General features: G+C 39.7%; 1 long non-coding RNA gene across 1 annotated transcript; it reads left to right on the forward strand.

The window, feature by feature from the left end:
* The first annotated feature begins 1,101 nt into the window (after positions 1 to 1,101).
* Positions 1,102 to 20,358, forward strand: LOC101467646 (uncharacterized). Its single transcript, XR_191560.4, has 4 exons — positions 1,102 to 1,286; positions 17,771 to 17,836; positions 17,945 to 18,041; positions 19,071 to 20,358. It is a non-coding gene; the product is annotated as an uncharacterized LOC101467646 (long non-coding RNA).
* Positions 20,359 to 20,760: the final 402 nt, after the last annotated feature.

Raw genomic sequence — 20,760 nt, forward strand, 5'->3', positions numbered from 1 at the left:
AAAACATGAATGTTTTTCTGGTGTGTTGGCTTTAACTCATAGGTAGATGCTGACACAGTCAGGTGTGTTAGCAGCCCTCACTTGTGGTTTTGTTGAGAGAAAATTCGTTTTAGTTTGTTAGCTAGCATTAATTAGCACATACCTGTGTCTGTGGTGTGCATGCAACCAAATGTAATAATATTAGCTGACAACTGATGAACTTACCATCATCTTCAAAATCCTCCTTTTAAGGGCCAAAAACCCCAGCAAAGTTACATCTTTTTCAACGTTTTCCCACATTCTTAGCATCTTAGATGAAAATTTATTACGTTTTATTTTTCCTGCTAACTGCAGAGTTAAAAAAAACAAACATTTCGATGACAAGATTTGCAAGTAAGCCTAATCAACAGTTTTTCAATTTATTGGTTTGGTGTTTTTTCTTTAAATTTAAAGACAATTTACCAACAACATGGTTGCAGCTAAAATAGTCATTAAGAATGACTTTAGCTACATCTAGAAAAGTCAATAAGCCTATTAAGTTGCACAGTTTTTAGTCACGCCACCGACTCACTACCTTTGTGGGAAAATCATTACTCCATTGTGTCGGCCAGTAGTGGACAGTTGGTGGTATTGCAGGATGGAGGTATTGTTTTTTTTCACCTGTCTCAAGCAAAGACTCTGTGGATGTTCTATCCATGGATGAAAAATGCAGATATGAAAATAATTTAAAAATTTTCGGAAATTCATATTCTGCCCTGGGTTTATTTAAAAGTTGCAAGGTCTCTCCCAGAGCTTCAATTTAGTGATACCTATTGGTATCTTGTAAAGAATCCCTCATGTAGCACAGCTAAAGGATGAAAGCTTTCAAAGTACAGACGTTAAAGCAACGTGAAGGGCTACATAGCTATCTTAAACAAACTCTTAGTTTTGTTGACTTGGTTGATGGTGTACGGGCACAAGATTTCTGCTAGTATTAATTTGAAACATTAATGTAATGTTGTCTTTAAATAAGCGTTGTTTAGTGCATCTGATAGCACAGCAACTATCTGGTGTGTTGGCTAAAGGCTGGAGGACAAAGGACAACAGTGCTGTTTTTGGCCATCGGCAACCAGTGTGTGAATGTGTGCGTGAATGGGTGGATGGATGACTGGATATGTAAAGCGCTTTGGGGTCCTTAGGGACTAGTAAAGCGCTATATAAATACAGGCCATTTACCATTTTACCATTTTACTACTTGCAGCATCTGACGACACGTGAAAATTGGGAAATATTTTTAAATGCTCATTTTTGAGGATTGCAGCAATAAAGTAAGTCTATTCTGTGATACTAAATTACATGTTTATAAATAAACTCTTCCTTTTAACTGGTTTATTTTTTAAATACCAGGACACACTTTTAGCTTTTCAACTAGGTCACTATTTCCCCTATGCTGGTCAGGTACTGTGTTCAGTGATCGGTAATAGCCTTTTATTTGTGCTAGCTCTGAAGATTCCACAGAATCAATGGAGTGCAGAGGAGGAGTTGTTCCGATTATGAAGACATCAGTACTCAGTGTAGATGATACCTTTGCTGCTGAGGCAAGCTTTTTTCTTCTTTATTGCTTTAAGAAATCATTCCACACATCGGGAAATGAGCCTGCTTATATTCTTTCCAAGCAGTAGATGAGAAAATCAATACTGCTGTTATATCTGTTCTTTACACCAGGAAGACACTGCACATTCTTATTGATCCCTTATGCCACGTTAACGAAAAGCCTTTAAGCGTGGCCACATTGCACAGATGATTGTGGCATTTTTGTCCCAATAGTATGGGCGCGTTAATGCATATTGTCATATCTATGTGTATCAGTGCTACATACAGTTAAACATACATACAGCCAGAGGTGTGGATTCGAGTCACATGACTTGGACTCGAGTCAGACTCGAGTCATTAATTTTATGACTTTAGACTTGACTTGAAATAATGTTCTAAGACTTGTGACTTGACTTGGACTTTTACACCAATGACTTGGGACTTGAATTGGACTTGAACCGGTTTACTTGAAAAGACGTGATATTTCACCCCAAATATAAAATTTAACATGCATATTATATAGAGATTGAAAATGTGACGTCATTCACGGGTAGAACCGCAAAGGATTCTGGGAACTCGTGGCAAGCGGTACTAGCGCACGCAGGCTTTCAATTGAAACCAGTCACACAGCGATAAAAAGAAACACAAAAATGTCAAGAAGCTGTTGTGTTATTAACTGCAATAGCTGGTCGCATGACAGCCACGGGAAGCCGACGGGTAAAGAGATCGGTTGTTATCGGATTATGTCGTTGAAGAGAAATTGTTCGAGCCATGTTTCCGAAGTAACAAAGATGCGACTGGATTGCAGCCATTCAAAGACCAATTATAACGTCCCAGAACCCTCCAGCTCACAGGTTAGTCTGCTCCAAGCATTTCCACAAAGGTCAGTCTGCTGTTGTAGTTAATGCGTCATTTTTCTTAACATAATTGGTGATATAGGTTACAAGCAAGTCTGGCGCTGAACAGAAATTGTCTCGCTATGCTCCTTTGTTTATTGTGCATAAATAGTAAATTGTCCTGACAGAATATTGTGTTTCGCTTCTGTTATTATGGTACATTGACAAAAACATATACTTTTATTCACAGGGTAAAACAGTTGTTTTGTATCACTAATTGTCCAGTGCGATTACAGCATACAATATTATTGTCACTGCTACATTTCTGTGATGCTACCAGAAATTATTTCCACTGCTAATTAACTACCGTTGAGCTCAAAGGTCCTATTAATAAACGGTTAACGAATGTGTATTTATGACGACGATTTGTGAGACTGGTAAACTTATGATACGTACGATGGTCTTTACTTTCTACACGGTGCATTTCAAGGTCCTGCACCCATCCGTCGGTAAACTGTACCTGGGCTTGTTGCAGTGACCAGAAGTTACTAAACTTCATGAGTGTATGCACTCACTCCAAGAAGCGTATAATTATAAATATGCATATAAATATGCTACGATGAGATAGCTGACTTCATCTAACTAGCAAATGTTGTCCAGGCTACGTTGGTGATACAGTTTTTTTTAATGTGTATGATATTTTTGTCATGCGATTTTAAAGCCGGTCCTACAACCGCATCCAAGAATAACATGCAGCTTATCTCAGAACTGTCGGTGAAAATTATTCTTGGAGCTAGGTTTAATTGAGCTGCATTTTAAAGAGGTGCAATTTCACAATTTGTGTATATTTTCTAAGTTCACTATTTTGTCATGTGTTGAGAAAAACACAGATTTAAAAATTACATGGTCTAATATTTACATTTAGCATATAACTGCAACATGCTTTTTTTCGTTTTTTTTTTTAAAGACTCGAAAGGACTTGAAATTCAAAATTTCAGACTTGTGACTTTACTTGGACTTTTACACCAGTGACTTGAGACTCGACTCTGACTTGCCTGACATTACTTGAGACTTGACTTGAGACTTGAGGATAAAGACTTGAGACTTACTTGAGACTTGCAAAACAATGACTTGGTCCCACCTCTGCATACAGCCATTAAAAACTGAAGTTTTCACCGGAATCTCTGCAGTCGTGTGGAAAAATAAATACACCCTATGATATATTAGCTTATGTAATGACCTTTAACAGCAGTAACTTAAAGTGCAATGCAACGTGCTCAGGTGTTATAGCTTATCACCCCTTCTGCACCATGCTTGACAGTTGGTTTCCGGGTTTTTTATGATGTGCTGTATTTGGTTCTGTTAAATGTGGTACTATGTATTGTAGCAATACATGTCCACTTTGGCTTCATCTGTTCAGAGGACACGTTTACAGATTCCTTAGATGCAAGTTTGCCGACACCATGCTGCCATTTTCTTTTTGAAGAGAAGAGACTCCCCTGGCAGCTCTTCCAAACTAGCCACACTTGTTCAGTCTTTTTCTAATTGTACTGTCACGAACATCAACATTTAACACGCTAGTTGAGGCGTGTAGAGTCTCAGATGTAGCTTCAGACCAGCAAACTGCCAAAACGTCTGCTTTTCTACAGGTGCTCACGTTTGCTGATGATCAGTTAATGCTGCAGTTTTTGATAAGCTTTGTGTTTAATGGCTGTATGTTGAAGAAAGTGAAACTGTGCATTGTGGTGTACAGAGGACCAAAACCAAATAATATTTATACAAGCATTCCAGTTTCATTATGCTGAGAATAATGTTTTGCTATTGTCTGTATTGTTGCTACAAATAAATGTTGCACGTGTTTAATTCTTCCACAAAGTTCAGTTGTTGAAGCAGTGCATTGATTTTGAATGCAGACTTGTTTTGTTCCTTAATTAGGATTATTTTGTCATTTTCATCTATAGTTTCTCAACGGAATCTTTTTTTTTCCGATAAAACAAACAAATGACCAACACAAAAGGGAAGGATTACATTCCCGCCTTGTGTTTCCCTCCAATCCTTCGAGGTATTATGATACACTAAGCAGTATCACAGTAAAACCCTTTTTATTGCCCCTGCACCTCTTTCACACTGTTAATCATTAATCCTTGAAGTATCAGTCATCAGCAGTTGACAGTCCATAACGACGCGTTTAAGAAAATGAAGCGTGTTGTCTTGGCTTCCGAGGAGCTTATCTGTAAATAAGCATCAGACACCCTGCACTGCAGCCAGCACGAGCAGGCAGAAGTTTGAGCGTTGCCACATCAGTGTTCTTTATTAGTTTTTTCAGGAATGAGGAAGTGAGTGAGGCAGCATCTTTACGGGAAGACAGCCAGTGTGAGAGGGAGGGGCGGATGGGAATGCACGTGGGCAGGGAGGTTATGACAAATATTTGTTAAGACAGACAGGAAGAGCTGGATGAGAAGAAGGCAAAGTGCAAAGGTGGAAAACTTTAATTACATTTGAGGCTGGATAATCTCATTTCTCATCTTACTCACACTGCGGTTGGTTTGTTGTGTACCCGCCCTGCCTGTGTTACTACTTGCAATGTCTTGGCAAACCGGTGGTTGTTGTGAAAGGAGTCTTATTTGGCAAAGGGATGGCTTATTCAAAGAGGGAATTATTATAGCTGGGGGTGATCATACATTCTGTTCCCTTTCACAATGCCATTAAAAAACGATGTGTTCTACTTGGCAAGCACTGCAGCACACAGAATACACAATGTGAAGCTGATCACAGATCACTGACATGTATGTGTTTGCCTTATTGATCTGTGTGTGTCTCCTCACCCTTTGCCCAACTTCCAAACTGCCTGCTGACAGAGCGGGAAAGCAGGCTGACCTTTCCTTAACGGACGTGGCACCAACCAGCACAATGTGTAATGCTGTGAGTCAGTTGGAGAGGAATGTGGCACTCCCCTAGAATCTCCTGTAAACATCACACAGGTTCTCACAGAGTGATAGACAGCTAAGAGGGGTGTTTAGGGAAGACTGACAGGAGCTGATACCACTCACCCATATTTCCTTTCATGTTGTTACATATGAAACAACCACAAAAGTATGTTTTAGCAGAAATATTAAAATGCAATTGGAGAAAATAAGTCATGTTTATCTCATAAACCAGCCAGTACACCCACACAATACATGTCAGAACCTCGCAACATGTACTTGTTCACACCATCGATGTCACAAAAATATTCAGTGATTGTTAATGTTCAGCCCCTCAGATTCTAAACCAAAAACACAAATATATTTCAACCTTTTTCTCCCACAAAAAAGTATGAACACATGCATATTTTACCACACTCATTTATGCTATGAGTAGGACCTAGTATTTAATATTTAATTCTCTTTATACATCTGGGCCATCCTGAAGAAGTTAATGCTAACCTTTGTAGCAGAAGTAGCTCACAGACTTTGCAAACAACCATGCTAACATTTTAGGCTAAAAACACTGAATACTTGTTTAAGAGCAAAGTAAAGGCTTGCCCTGTCAAGCGGCTTTATTGTCATTTCAACCATGTGCAGTGGTACAGTACACAGAGAAACAAGACAATGTTCCTCCAAGACCACGGTGCTATGTATAACATATAACAACACATGACTACCTAAAGTGCAAGTGTGCAAAAATTGCAAAAAAGAAACAAAAACAAAGACAGTGCAACACCAGACAGAACAGAACCATACAGACACAAGAGAGTGCAGACACAACAGTGTAATAGAAAAGTGAACAATAACAGTGAGTTGTGCAAAATACTGAGAATTAAGCAAAAACTTGATGTATGAAGGTGTGCAAGTGTGTGTGTGTGTGTGAGAGATTCTACAGGTAAGTGTTTGAGGTAGTGACGTGTATGAAGTTTGTAATATGTTTGTGATGTTTTATTCTGTTCTTCAACACTTTGTAGGTCCTTTCACATTGGACACGGGCCCCACAGCGCTGTACTGAACTCCATTCTTTTCTATTGCTTGCACTGCACAATAACGGTTGCGCGCTGTGACGTACCTTTGACGAATAGAAACGAAGCCTACAGCCGTGCTAAGTTCAAACACACAATGAACAAAAGCATTCTGTGCATATCGGAGTTCAGTGAAATTTATAACTTAGGTTTATGTGCATACATAGGCACCGCCAGAGCCCTTGACTAAGTCATTCCTTTCAATGTCTCTGAGGACCTCGGGGTGAAAAGTAGTCTTCACTAGTAGAGATCATGACAAAGCTCACTTCTTTATGGATGAGAGACACATGTTTTCACATGACATGGAGCAGGCGCATCTAGTAAATGTAGAACGGGTGCAAAAAAAATGACAACAAAAAAACGCAACAGCCATCACAAATTTTGGACCATTCGCACTAGGTAGCGGTCAGCGCAGTGCATGCAACATCTGTGAAAGGGCCTTTTGTCTTCTAGGCTTCTTCTTTTGTTTTCTGTGCTTGTAGATGTGTTGCTCCACCAGAATTTGACTTCTTGTTATTGTCAAGTATCTCTGTCTATATAAGGTTTATGATATGTACAAAAGTTTTGGGCCACATCTCTTAATCTTTGAAATCAGGCGTTTTCAGTCTCATTAGTACGGTGTATTGTGCAGTCTACCTTTACAAACATTTGTGAAAGAATGGGTCATTCTAAAGAGTTCAGGTCAACTCAATCCAATTTTATTTATATAACCCAAACCACAACAACGGTCAACTAAAGGCACTTAACTTCTTAAGCCCCAACGCCCCCAGATACGGGGGCAAAAGGCAGGATATCAGTTAGGCGTTGGGGCTTAAGAGGTTAAATATTGTAAGGTAAAAACCCCACAATAATACAGGGAACCCCAACAATCAGATGACCCCTTATTAGCAAGCACGTTGGTGACAGTGGGAACGAAAAACTGGAAGAAACAAACTTCCAGCAGAACCAGACTCATGGAGGGGCTGCTATCTGTCTCAACCAGTTGGGGGTGAGGTGGAGGGGATTTTATTGAATTCAATGATATTAGTGTAAAAGGATGTCATCATAGCAACAAATCAGTTTTGTCAAATCAAATTTCTTCTCTCCTTGATATTTCATGACTGTCTGTCTAAAAGTGGTATTACTACAGAGTGGAAGTGTCAACCACAGCCACAAAGTTGCAGACCATGTAAAATTACAGAGCGGGGTCACAGAATGTTAAGGCAAATAGTATGTAAAAGTCTCAAGCCCCCTCTGGTATTAATATCAGCATAACAACTCTGTGCCAGGAGCTTCATGGCATGGGTTTGCATGGCTCAGCAGTTCCTGTAGGTTTAATGTGTAGGTGGCCCAGTACATTTGTCCATACAGCATTTATCCATAGAAAGCAATGCTTCACAAACACCCAAGTAAAATTAATAGAGCAAAGTTAATTAAGTCAAATTAACTGCAGATTAAACCATAGCACTTATAAGCACCAACACCACAAATGGTTCAAGAGGTCGAGGTCAGGAAGGCTGCCAGCTGCAGCCATGTGTGTTGGCAGTCACCTGCAAGACAGAGTGGCTACACCCCATACATAAGCCTGTCATAAAAATGTAAGCTATATTAATAATAACAGGATTAACATTCACTGGTTACAACTTTGTGGATTCTTTCACATATTAAACATACAGAACAACCTTGGTATGATATAATTGATCAGATAAAAGTGAATAGTATTTTTCTAGATAGTATTTTTTATGTGATAAAATCTCCACACTTAAAAAAAAAACATAGAAAACTTCCACCACTCTCTGACTTCATGCAGCCAAATAGTTCAAGCGATGTTATCGTTTGTTCTGGGATTTTATTTCGAAGCAGCAGAAACTCAGTCCTGTTTTCAAATAAGTCAGGTGCAGCCAACTTTAAAATGAGGTTCAGTGAATAGAGTTCCTCTCTCTAACTACTCAAAATGAAACTGAAGGTAAACAAATGACGTCTCCTAACCCTCAGCAAGAAAACAAATATGTATATCTTTTCAAAATGCTGAGTTTTTCCATTAAGGGACCAGTGTGGGGCTGATCATTCATTTATGGGGACGAGAGAGAGAATGACACGTTCAGGTCATGACATGTACTCTAGCTCACACACCATCATGAATGCAGAGCAGAACCCTTTTTTGGTGATTTTGTCCGGAACCATTCTTCCGAGCTTCCTCAACCTCCCCTTCCCATAACCTTTCAGATTTAAGGATCCGTTGCCTCCCCCTTCCGCAGCCTATCAGCTTCTCAGGGAATTAGCCAGAGAGAAAGTCAGGGTCACCCTTGGCTCAGACAAGTTACTCCCACTACCCTGGAAACCCAACAGGCATCCTGGAGACAAACACAGAGTCACTGAGCTACCACACAGAGTTCCTGGACTCCCACAGTTCCCAGCCAGGCCTGGGAAAAATACCCAGTGAAAATGTAAGGCAAATAAAAGCTGAGAGGCTGCTTGAGTTTGTTTGGTGAGAAGCTCTAACTGGCCTCTATTGCCTCACAAGTCTCCATTTCCTTCAGAGCTTCAATGTGTTATCTGTTGTTTTCCTCTGGCAGACAGAAAAGAAAAGTTCCGCTCATCCTGAGTTGCTTGGTCTGTCTGGCACAGACCCAAATTAACCTTTTGCAAATGCAAAACTCCTCATCAGTGTGTTAAAGCTGTTTCTACTGCAAATGAACAACAAGTCACATAATTGTGTGTGTTTTGTGTGTTTTATCATCTTTTAGCAGAGTTGTGGATTGACTAAAACAATTTTGCTATTCTGTTTAACCCTAACCATTGTAACCAGTAGGGGTGCAATAATACCAAGCACAACCGTTTCTTCTCCCCCACAGTGGCTTGCACACGTAAAGCTGTAATTTGCAGTTTGCATACAATTAGGAAGGAGAAATGCTTCCTGTTGACTGGTTATCGTGTAGAGCAGATCCTGGTGTTTTGTACTTACACTCTGATTCACATTCCTCAGTATGATTTCCTTCAAATTATGCTCCCAGATGTTAATTGACGCCTTTGTAGTTTGTAATTTCAATGTGCTAGACAAAAATGCCAACATGACAATGCACGCCCTCTGGTTCCTAATATTTCTTATCAGTAAGGGAGAAACTGGGTGAGAAAAGAGGTTGCCGCAAGAACACTTGCACAATATGGTGGTACCTGTGTGTTTATGCAGCCTTCCCAGGCCAAAGCTCCCTCTGTACTCCCCTCCATGTTCAGGCTTGTTAGCAGTGGAGGTGTAACGTGGCCGGTGATGGCCACAACCCATGGGATCCTGTGTAACTTCTCAGAGAGAGTGCAGAGGTGGGGCAGTGAGCTGTCAGCCCTCTCCCTCTCTCCCTTTCTTATGATGAGGGCTGAGTCATTCACAAAAATGTGGAGACAAAGTCAACAACACAGGTGTCTTCATGTGACTACAAGTTGGCAAAGAATGACTGCTGGCTGTTTGGTAGAGATTAAACCGAGCAGGGGTTGTTTAAGCACAGCGCAGAGGAAAACAGTCTTACTTAATGAGGCAATAAATAACATTGCCATGGGAACATCAGTCGACGAACAAATGCTGTGCAGCCCAGTTCGCTTTCATTATTTTCACGCACTGCTGTCTTCCGTTTGCTTCACATCTTCAAATGAACAAAATACAATTAACACCCCCGGTGCTCTGAGAATACTCTGTTCTGCAGCTTTACTATGGATACAAAACGATGATGATTTTTGCAACAGCCAGCAGTGCAAACTAAGATTAAACTAATGAATATTTTGGAAAAGCGCCTTTTAAAAAGAATTGCTTTGTTGTTTTATTTACTGCTCATACAGTCAGTTATGGGTGGGGCTAACGGCCACTGCATTGTAATTCTGACAATTATTGTGTTTGCATTCATCATCTCCTTTTCATTGGTCTGGTGGCTTCCAAAAGAAATGCAGACACTGAAAATGCCCTGCACATATCAGCACTCTTATAAATGCTTCTTCTTTTTAAAATACAAAGTAATTTTACAATTAAATGATGAAACAAGGTTGTTAAAATTCAAAATTCAACAATTTGAGTGTTTGCTTTCCCACCTTTTTAGAGCTAGTAATGAAAATCTTTAGAAATGTGTAATTTGATTGCGCTCTTTATGGTGCCAATTAAAAAATAAATAGTTAGCTTTGTTTTTGCCGAAAGGAGGATTCTGTTTTACAGTTCTGAAAAACCTGTGCACTTCCAGTAACCTAACAGCACTTATCCCCAAAAGTTGATTCTGTTTATCTGGACGTAGCATTTTAAATGAAAACGCTACGTCCAGATGAACAGAATCACCTTTCCTGGATGAGCATGCATCAAAATAATAGCACGTATGTGCTTGTGAGGTGAACATGGAGCATTTCCCTGTGGAGTTGGGGGAGTCCAAAAACGAGCATCAAACAGAATGTTGAGAGTTATTTCTCCCATTTGTCAGGTGGCTGGAAACTCCCCACGGAAGGATATGTAAATAAGGAACTGTTCATCGGGTATTCTATACATAGGATTTTTCTGTTGTAGCTGGTCAACAGAGGTAGTTTTAACTGTGGGGTTCTTCGATGATTAATGTGCGAAGAGAAGCAAAAATTATGAGGGAGACATCTGAGGAGCTTTTGGGATTAAACAGTCTCTAATATATGTTGAAATGCATTCCAGACTTCAGCAGACTGAAATAAACTATTCCAATGTTACTGACGTCTTGTGTAAAATCCCCTCTTTGACCTTCCCCTGACTGCTCAGAGACAGCAGACAGTATCGTAAATTAGGAATTTTGTCTTGAAAATTGTGTAACTCTGGAAAACAGCCACTTGATTTGTTGTACTGTGGGATCCGGAACCTCATATTAGCTTCAGAGGAATGTATTTAAGAAGAAGGAGGATCAGAAGTTCAGAAGGGACAGATTTCTTTGATGCCAGAAAAAAATAAATAAATAAAACTTTTTTCACTGTAGTTTTTAACTCAGAAACTTTAGAATTAAAGTTCACTCCAGCTGCTAACTGTTTAAAAAGAAGATCAAACTGTAGGTTTTGTAATTTGTGAGCTTGATTGACTGTATTGTGGAACAGTTCTGACACCATACAAATGCACTGTGAAGGTTTGCAAAATTCCTCTCCAGGAAGGTTTTGTTCCAATCTTTGCAAACCCTCGGATCCCTGTCCTTGGGTGAGTTTAAATTCATGCTCAGTTTGCCCGTGGCAGAGAAACTGACAGATGTTTGAAGCAAAAACACTTTTTGCTTACTTAGATATGTCAGTGTAATATCCTCAACTTGTATCCGCTTGCTTCCGGTAATAAACAAAAAAGGTATGCGTGTTTAAAATGCTCTGTTAATGGAACCGTTTCACTGAAGCATTTCTTAAATAAAGCAGAGAGTTTAGCAGCCAAACAGCCAGATGAAGCCTTTAGAGATGGAGGAGACCAAAAACTGAGCTAAAAGTGGATCGAGGTTGCATGGAAGAATTCACCAGACCGCCAGAAAAAAAGTTAAACCATCTTTCGCTTACTTGAAAACAAAACGCATAGAAACTTATAGGATGTTTATATATTACTGACACCAAAAAGGTACTGAATCTTTTTCACCCAATAGAATATCTGCAAACTGGGATATGAGCCTGCACAGGAATTATTCACACTTCATTTTATCCACCCAACTGTCTTCTCCAGCAACATATAATTTCAGCGTAAATGTAGCATGAAGTGTATTTGCGCCTTATGCACGCAACTACAGTGAGAATGTGTTTGTGGCTCTGAAGGCTGCTAAAATGTGGGTGACCTACACTTAGTGCCCTGAAGCACTGAAGCTGCTGCTGTGCTAATATGCTGCTCACGCTATCCTGTGCAGACGCTAGTGTTGGACTTACATAAAAGCTTTAAGCAGTTACTCTCTGGAAAATGAAACTCAGCTTTAGTTACTCTGCACAGCTCCGTCAGCTGCCTTTAAATAACTTCAAATGGCCCACAACCAATTCAAAATATTCTTCTTCACACAATTCATAATTTGTATGAACAGCAGCTGGTGGCCATGCTTTTACCCACCTTCCTTCTATGTGTGATTCACTCCAGTGTGTGAGGATGGAAACTATGATCTGATCTCTGGAAAGTATTTTTTTCTTTCAATCTGGCAACAGACAGACAAATTACTCCTTATAGGCTAAATTTGATTGAGCATAGCAGCCAGGAAGGCCCCAGCAGTCTGGTGCCCGAACCCCTGCCAACACACTGAAAGAGAGAGGGAGAGAGTCTGGATCAGCTGTCAGATAGACAGTGAAAAAAAGGAAAAAAAGAAGGCCAGAGCCAAGTGGTGACATCAAGAACACTGTGTTGCTGTATGAGCAGGCAGTTCAGCTCAACCTTTACCAGAGCATCATGCCCTGGAACAAGTGACACAGACACTGGCTGACCACCATTATTACTCGTTTACTGTTTGTGTGAGTTCCATTATGAGGTTGAAGTGACCTTATCAAGGTGGAACCATGTAAGAAACTGGAGCTATTTTCCTCCTCCTCGCTTCATGTGTCAGCGTGTCCTGTAAAAATGTGTGCCATTTCCACAAAAAGATCAGAGCTTGCTTTTTGGATATCAATCTATGATGAGGAACAGTTACAAGAGTAACTCTTTAAAACTATGGAATAAGGAAAATACAGTGTGGAGAAAAAGGGTTCAAAAAAGATTATGTGTGCGCCATTTACAGCAGTGCATTCACATATTTACTTTGCTAAAAGTATTACCAACAATGTGGATTTCAAGACTCAAAAGGCAAAGTCCTCATGAGAGATGCACGTATAGGACGATAAACCATCTAGCGAATTGACGTATTTTTTTATTTTTACATACCCGCTTTAACTTCTTCGGAAACTATAAATAGTGTTCTAAGGAACTGAAAGGTGTCTTGTGCATTGTCACCTAAATGTCAACTGGCCCCACACTTGCCAGCAATAGCATTGCTTCAGAGCTGAACACTGACTTATTAGGTAACAAAATCATTCAAAAAAAGTTTCCAAATCCAAAATTCTCTTTTTGTTCCATGGATTTTTTTTATACACTTTGAGCATTAGGACCATGGGTTATAGCATCGCGTCAGCAGCAAAAATGCTCATATATTTTTGTTGTCTATTGATAATTATAATACTGAATAACAGAAACAAGCATTTGTTATCAGATGGCAGATACAGCATTCAGGGTGATGACTGTTGAAATGTTCTATAAGCATATTTGGGTACACCTTAAAAGGTGGTTAACGTCAGGTTACAAAACAGTTATAGCAAATGAAAGGGCTCCGTGTTATCTACATTTTGACACCAAGCTCATCTCATTGCCATGCGCCCACTTGATCAAAAATAATTTTCTAATGTAGTCAAATTTTTATATAGCTTGTTAAATTAAAAATAAAACAAACAAAAGACATTATTAACATGTCCTGTGGTTTTTCCAGAATGCTATAAGTGTCTGGAAACAGTTTGTTTCTTCATTTCCTGCTCACCTTTTTTTGATATAAAATGGCAAGCCCCTCTCACTCATTTGAGTTTGAGTTAACTTTAGGTTGGAACAGTCTGCTGTTTTTTTACGATGTCTATCACCTGTACTTATGAAATTATTTATTAATGTTTTGAAAATGCTGCAAAACAAAATCTTTGAAAATTAAAAAGCACAAATTTTGACCCACCCATTTGTACTTCTTTATCAGCTGATTCTGAAGGCGTTAGGTCTGAGACACTGACTGATGTTTCACGGAACAACCCACCTATGCCACCTTCCATTTTTAACGCATTCGGCCCCATATTGTCCTACTCCAACCTTTCTATTTCACTAATAGGACTATGCTAGGGCTAAATGAGTGAAAAACATTAGACTAACTGACTAGTCTAAAACTAAGAAACACTCAGATATTAAATTAAATTTGAGAATGTTTAGTTGAAAATGTCAAAAACTGATTAAAAAAAGGCATCTGAAATAAAAAAAAAATTAAAAATATGAAAAATTAATATTAATCACATTCTTTAATAATGAATCATGCCACGTGTAATGTATTGTACTCCAGACAGACAATGAAGAAAAAAAAACACTTACAATAAACCAATGTTTAATATGTTACTACAAAAAGTTGTTCATGTATTGTTAAAATATGACAAATTAACATCCGAAAAACCCTTAAACTATGATGGAAAAGTGTGGCCCGTTGTGCCGTGCATTATCAATGATGCGCAGTTTGAAAATTTGTGACAATCACTTTAATAAAAGTTAAAATTCTAAGATAACGAAATAATAAATCATCCAGCCATTTTCTTACGTTTATCTGAAGCTGGGTCGTGGGGCAACAGCCTAAGAAGGGAAGCCCAGACCTCCTTCTTCATCCAGCTTATCCGAGGAACCAATGAGCCTTCCCAGGCCAGCTGATAGATGTAATCGCTCCAGTGTGTCCTGGGTCTATGCCGGGGCCTTTCACTGGTAGGACATGCCAGACCAGAACACCTTACCCAGGAGGCGACAGCCTTAGCTGGCTCATTTCGATGTGGAGGAACAGCCCTACTCTGAACCCCTCCTGAATGACTAAACCCTAGTGCTAAGAGAAAGAGCAGCCAGCCTTTGGGGAAAGCTAATTTACGCCGCTTGTATCGCTATCTTGCTCTGATAGTGTTAACAAAAGATCAGGCCAAGATAAATTTACATTTCTAACTCCATTAATGAGCTAGCAGGATTTTTATGTATTTTATCACTTTAGTTTGGAGTGACTGCAGCCCAGGAGGCAGAGCAGGGCATCTACTAATTGGAAGGCTGGTGCTACAATCATTGACTGTTCGAGTCTCCATGCCAAAGTAACCTTGGGCAAGATATTGCACCCCAAGTCGCTCTCTGATGCATTCCTTGGAATGTGTGTGTTATACCTCTTTTCCACTGCTTGGTTTGGATCGTTTTCTATTACAGTTGAGTACCACCTTAATGTGCTTGGGTTTTTACAGCACAACAATGTAGGACAATGAGGCAATTTCGTTGCTGGGGTTTCAAAAATGGCATTGTTGATTTTTAAGAAGGAGATGCACTCATGACTCATCGAGTGACCCCACTGACTGGCCAATTGGTGGCATGCAGTCTGCTGACGTCACACTTTTGGACTGACTCAAATCGCTTAGAACCACGGCCAAGTAGGTGCTAAAAAAGTACCTGGTAACAGGTACTACCACCTAATGAAAAACCTTAAAAACTGAGTTGAGTCAAGCCAAACCGAGGAGGTACTTGTGGAAAAGGGCCATTAGAAAGCACTTAGGTGCAGAAAAACGTGTTTGTATGAATGGATGTAAATGAGTGAATGAGGCATATTGTATAAGCGCTGTGTAAAAATCAATCCATTTATCACTTATGTATTAATAACTCTTGAGTTATTGCTGTTCCACTTGTGCTGTTTCTGATCCCCATTCTTTAATGTAAAGCCCAACACTGCATATTTCATAGTACTTCAACATCAACATTTCTCAAGGAGGTAAATTACAGGTTGGGCCAGGGAGCACGTGGTTTCCCATTCATCTTTCAGTAAGTCCTTTGTGCAAGAATGTAGATGTGTGTGTGTAGTGTGTCGTGTAGTGGAAGCAGGCAGATAAGAAGGGGGCCAAACGCTTACAGACTGAGAGAGTGACAGCGATAGGGGCGGGGTAGGGGCTGAAGGAAGTTCCTCAGAACATTGCCCAACTGCCCCTGCTCTACATCTAACAGTTGGAACAGGGAGGAGGTTGATTAGGCAACAAGTTGGCTTTTTGTTTCTTTCTCACAAGATAAAGGTGACGACACACGGCTTACGGGAAAAAGGCCTAGATGAACCAATCAGCTCTGATTGCTAAGGTGTTGAGAAACCTCTGGCTCATATCGGCTGCAGATGAGAAGACCATATTCCCAACACGCTTGATCAAAACAAATGACACATTGACTGAGTCAGAATCACACACAGGGTCTCTTCACAGGGAAACATCAGCCTTATCAGTGTACCTCTGAAAGCTAATCATAGTGTTTGCTGTTGCTCTTTCACGTTGTGGCTTATTTTTGTAATGACTCAGGGTTGAAGCAAAGCAGTCAAATGAACACAGAACAAGGGTTGGGGGATGGATGTGTGTCAGTGACTCACGACAGTCCATGCAAATACCTGAGCCTGCATTTGACTCTGAAGGCGATTTGCATGATTAGTCCTTCGAATGAACAATAGGACGAAGCAGCTCGCTGTGTGGGTTGATGCAACTGTGGCTCTGCTGGACGTTTTCTCTGCCCCTTGTTGCCTGCTTTCCACTTTTTGTCTCCGACTGAATAAAAGCCAACGTGCTCCAAGTGTGCAACAGAACAGAGGCGGCCTTTTAAGTGTTATGTGGTTCTCAGAATGAAAGGGGAAATGAATCGTGGTGTCATTCGTAGAAACTTGTGGTCTCCGATACACTGCAGCTTCTTCAGGGAAATAGAGCGGTGTGTGAAAATCCGAAAAAGAAGAAACCCAGCGTCAGATCAAAGAAACTCGAACACTGACATGACATTTTCAGTTCATGCTGCAGATGACATTTTATATTTAGTTAATTTTGTTGTGTTGTCCTTTGAAAGACACCCCTCGCCTGTCTATTATTATCTGTTATAAAAATACATGTAGGGACTTGAACCACTTCCATTTTCTGCTTTTAACTCTGTGTCAAGCTGATGGGCTTAAGGGCCTGCACAAGCTGACCTAAGAACAGATAGCAGGGATAGGCTGAGGATTAAATGGTGCTCCAGGAGCGTGACCCCCAGAGTTTGATTATATGAGTGTGTGTGCAGCAGGGGTGAGGCATTAGGATGACTGAATTAAACCCCTTTATGTCACAAATCAGTGATTATGTGTCATTTATGGGGTCCTGTCTAAACTGCAACATAAGGTCAGAAATCCTGCAGCATATTAAGACAAGTCATTAAAACATTAGCTCTGAATGTTTTTCTTTTTTTTAATTATAATGAGTGGGAAAGATTACAGGCAATTAAAAGCCTAAAAGCTAATTCTGGCCACTGGAAGCCTGGTTAAATACTCTGTGAGGCTGTCCTTAGGCACAGCAGTAATTTGAACTAACATGCACAGAGTGTAAATGTTCACTGCAAATATTTAATCATCTTAGCTAATTAGCAAGTACTCTTGCAGTACTGTGCGAGCGCCTCGAGTCACCCCTCATTTCTTTATATTTTACTTCCAAGAAACCAAACTTTCATGTATTTTTATAAAGTGGTTGCGAGCAATAGTTCTCTGGGCTTTTTATTGGACCTTGGCTGCTTTTCTGCTCCTTTTTAGTCCACTCCTTGTACCTGATCATTTTTAGAAGAATATTTTTATTTGCTAAGAGACATCAAATGGAAAACAAAAGTAGAAGTGCCAGGACTAGAAAACTTTTTTTTTTTAATTCACAGGACCTGGAAGATGCCTTTGACCACACTGTTACTCATCAGAAATGGCTGAGGGGGAAAAAGGCTGAGGTTTGCTAAATTATACAGAAACTGGATTGAAATTCAATAGCAGCAGTATTTATGGAATGATGAATCCAAATTTGTATATAAACATATTTTTTTTGTCCCGATTGTCAGCAGTGAGTGTCTACAGGCTGTAAAAGACGGTGCAGGCTCTGTCATGGGGACATTATGGTTGTCTTGAGGATGTTTTTGGAATTATGAACTCAGGAAGGTACGGTTAGATTTTGATCCATCATGTAATCTGCAAAATGTTTCACTGCCAACTGCTTTTTTCAACAATGATGAGAATGGAGCAGTGCGATTTCATCTTAGCAAAGACCAGAATAAAAGGCAACAGGCCAACATTCATAGAAGACTTTGAATGTCTTTCGAGGAGCCTAGAGAATTATTCCTGAAGACTACTTAAAGAAATTATAAGAAAGTTTGCCTGAGAGGGTCCAGGTTGCATTGAATAATAAAGGCGTTGACTTTTAAACCTTTGGCTTATACATTGTTTTTCCCTCTATGTTTGCATGTTTTAAAAAAACTACACCCATTTCATTTCCCATTTTCTAGCAAAATAGAAAGAAATAAAGGGTGGCTCAGGAATGTTGCACAATACATTTTTAAGAAGTTAATGGATTCTAAAGTTGTTACATTTCATCCTGTTGCACAACAATACACAGACTGATTCTTACATAGCGCTTTTCTACTCTCCTGACGTACTCATATACAACACATTCACTTTCTTCTAAGCTTTTTAGCGTTTCCTAAACAACATTCATATTCGGATGGATGCTCTACCTCCTGAGATACAGCCACCCCTGGGTATCCCTAATGAACTTTGGAGCTACAAACAAACCGTTTCATCCTTTCAGCTGACACTGAGGAATGTCACCTGCTAGCTGCTAACTGGAACTGCCGGTTGTTTGATGTGAGAAAGGCTGGGCTAAATGTGTTCAGAGCATTCCTATTAAAAACTGCTTCCTGTAACCAGTGAGCTCGAGCTAAAACTGTAAACCTGAGAGCGGCGAGGCTAAAACAATAATTTGAAAGATGCTAATAAGCTTTGTTGAGCTTAGGGGAACTATAAACGCTTTCACACCCATGTCCTTTATTTCAGTTCTCAGCCGTCCATTTAAATCTCGGCTTGTAAACACACATTATATTCACCTGACAGACACTAACTGGGACTGATGGCCCGCCAGCATTTCCAACCTCCATGTAATTTGATGTTGTGTAAATCTTTGTCTCGCTGTAGGTGGGGTGCTGGCAGAGATGTCTCAAGGAAGATTAGCGGCGAGGCCGGCAGTCCCCCCGGGAGCATCACAACTGATTAAACCTACAGCTCTTATCTATCCAAGAGAACAGATCCACGATAGGCTGCTGCCCACTGGTTACTATCACCACTCAAATGTCTAGATTAACCCACAAGAGCATCTGCAGCCTATTAGTGGGATTAAACCCATGAAGACAAGCGGCCATCCTGCTGTGAATTGGCTGAGGGCAATTAGTTCAAACCTTATTCCTAATGACTGATACTTTAATGAGCGGTGGTGACGAAAATTCTCAGATCCTTCACTTTTATGTATCCATCTAAAAATACTCCAAAATAGTCCCTAATAATTCTCATTTTTTAAAGCTGCTCAGGACCCTTAAACAAGTCGATGAAGCTGTGTTGTTGGAGAATTCAGTTTTACAACTCAAATCTTGCTTTATTTGACTTTTGTAGTTTTACAGTAAGATCTTTATCTACAAAATAACTGAAGTGGCCAGATGTAATAAACCCCCCAAAACAATCCTTTAAAATGTATTTCAGTAAAAGAACAAAGCAAAAATAACCACAGATACACACATCTTAAAAATTGACTTAGTGTTGGTCCTCATATAAATATACTTTCCCTCATTGATGAGCAGCTAGTTTTACCTTACCCTTTTTATGCCCTTTATATACCGCTATTTATCATTGAAATGCAACCCTTCATCACTGTTAAGAGAGGGTACAAAGTCAGTGAAGAGGTGAAAAAGTGAAGAGGACTCCTTGTAGTACAATGAAATAAAATGCATGCAGCAGTGTTGTGCTTTATTTATTTTGTATTATATTTACTAAGACTTACTGTTGACAATTTATTGCAATTTTGATTATAAAATATTTGATCCATTGTCAACAAAAGCGTTACTTGATGTTGTTTGGGTAGAATTATATTGATTTTTACTGGAGGGTTTCATCACTCAAGACTTCAAAACTCTCCTACCGTCTCCATCGTTGTTCGTGTTATACTTAATGTTGTTTCGCTGAATTCAGGGAATAAGCGTGCCTTTTTATTTCCTGGGGTAAATGCTTTTATTCATCCATGAAAGATCACCTAGACACTAACATTCCACTTCTGCATGACTTTTGTCAGAGAAGTCTTTTCCTGTAAAAAAAAAAGAAAAAAAAAAAAAAAGAGTTCTTCCTTCCCGCATTCCCCAGATGCTACTCATAAGCAAGCGAATGATTGCCTGGGTTTTCCCTTTTTCCCTGTTATTAAAAACTGAACACTTTAAGAAGCCCCAACTCCTCTCAAAGGTCTTTGTTGTATATGAATGAACAATTATAATGAACAATTATATTCTCTTGCTTAGAAATCTTTTTTTAATTTTCCTCTTTTGTTTCTTTAAATAATTATTAATACTGAAGCTAGTGCTTGAGTATATCTATCTGCACTTGAAAGCCAAGCGCAGAGCTTGTTTTCTCTTCGCTAACATAGATATAGGCACCCTGCCCTATGTTGATGCCATCTACCATCCTCTTATCTCTTCATCCGTTTCCCGTTTCTGATGCTTTTCTACAGTCTTAAACAGGAAGTTGTATAACCTTCTGGCCTAGTAAATTCTCTGTAGGCGTTAAAAACAGTGCATAGGCCATTGTTGTTTCTAGCTTAAACCCCACCCCCCAAAACAACCCTAAA

This window comes from Maylandia zebra, linkage group LG20 (genome assembly GCF_041146795.1).
Source record: "Maylandia zebra isolate NMK-2024a linkage group LG20, Mzebra_GT3a, whole genome shotgun sequence".
In the NCBI taxonomy this organism is placed as follows: Eukaryota; Metazoa; Chordata; class Actinopteri; order Cichliformes; family Cichlidae; genus Maylandia; species Maylandia zebra.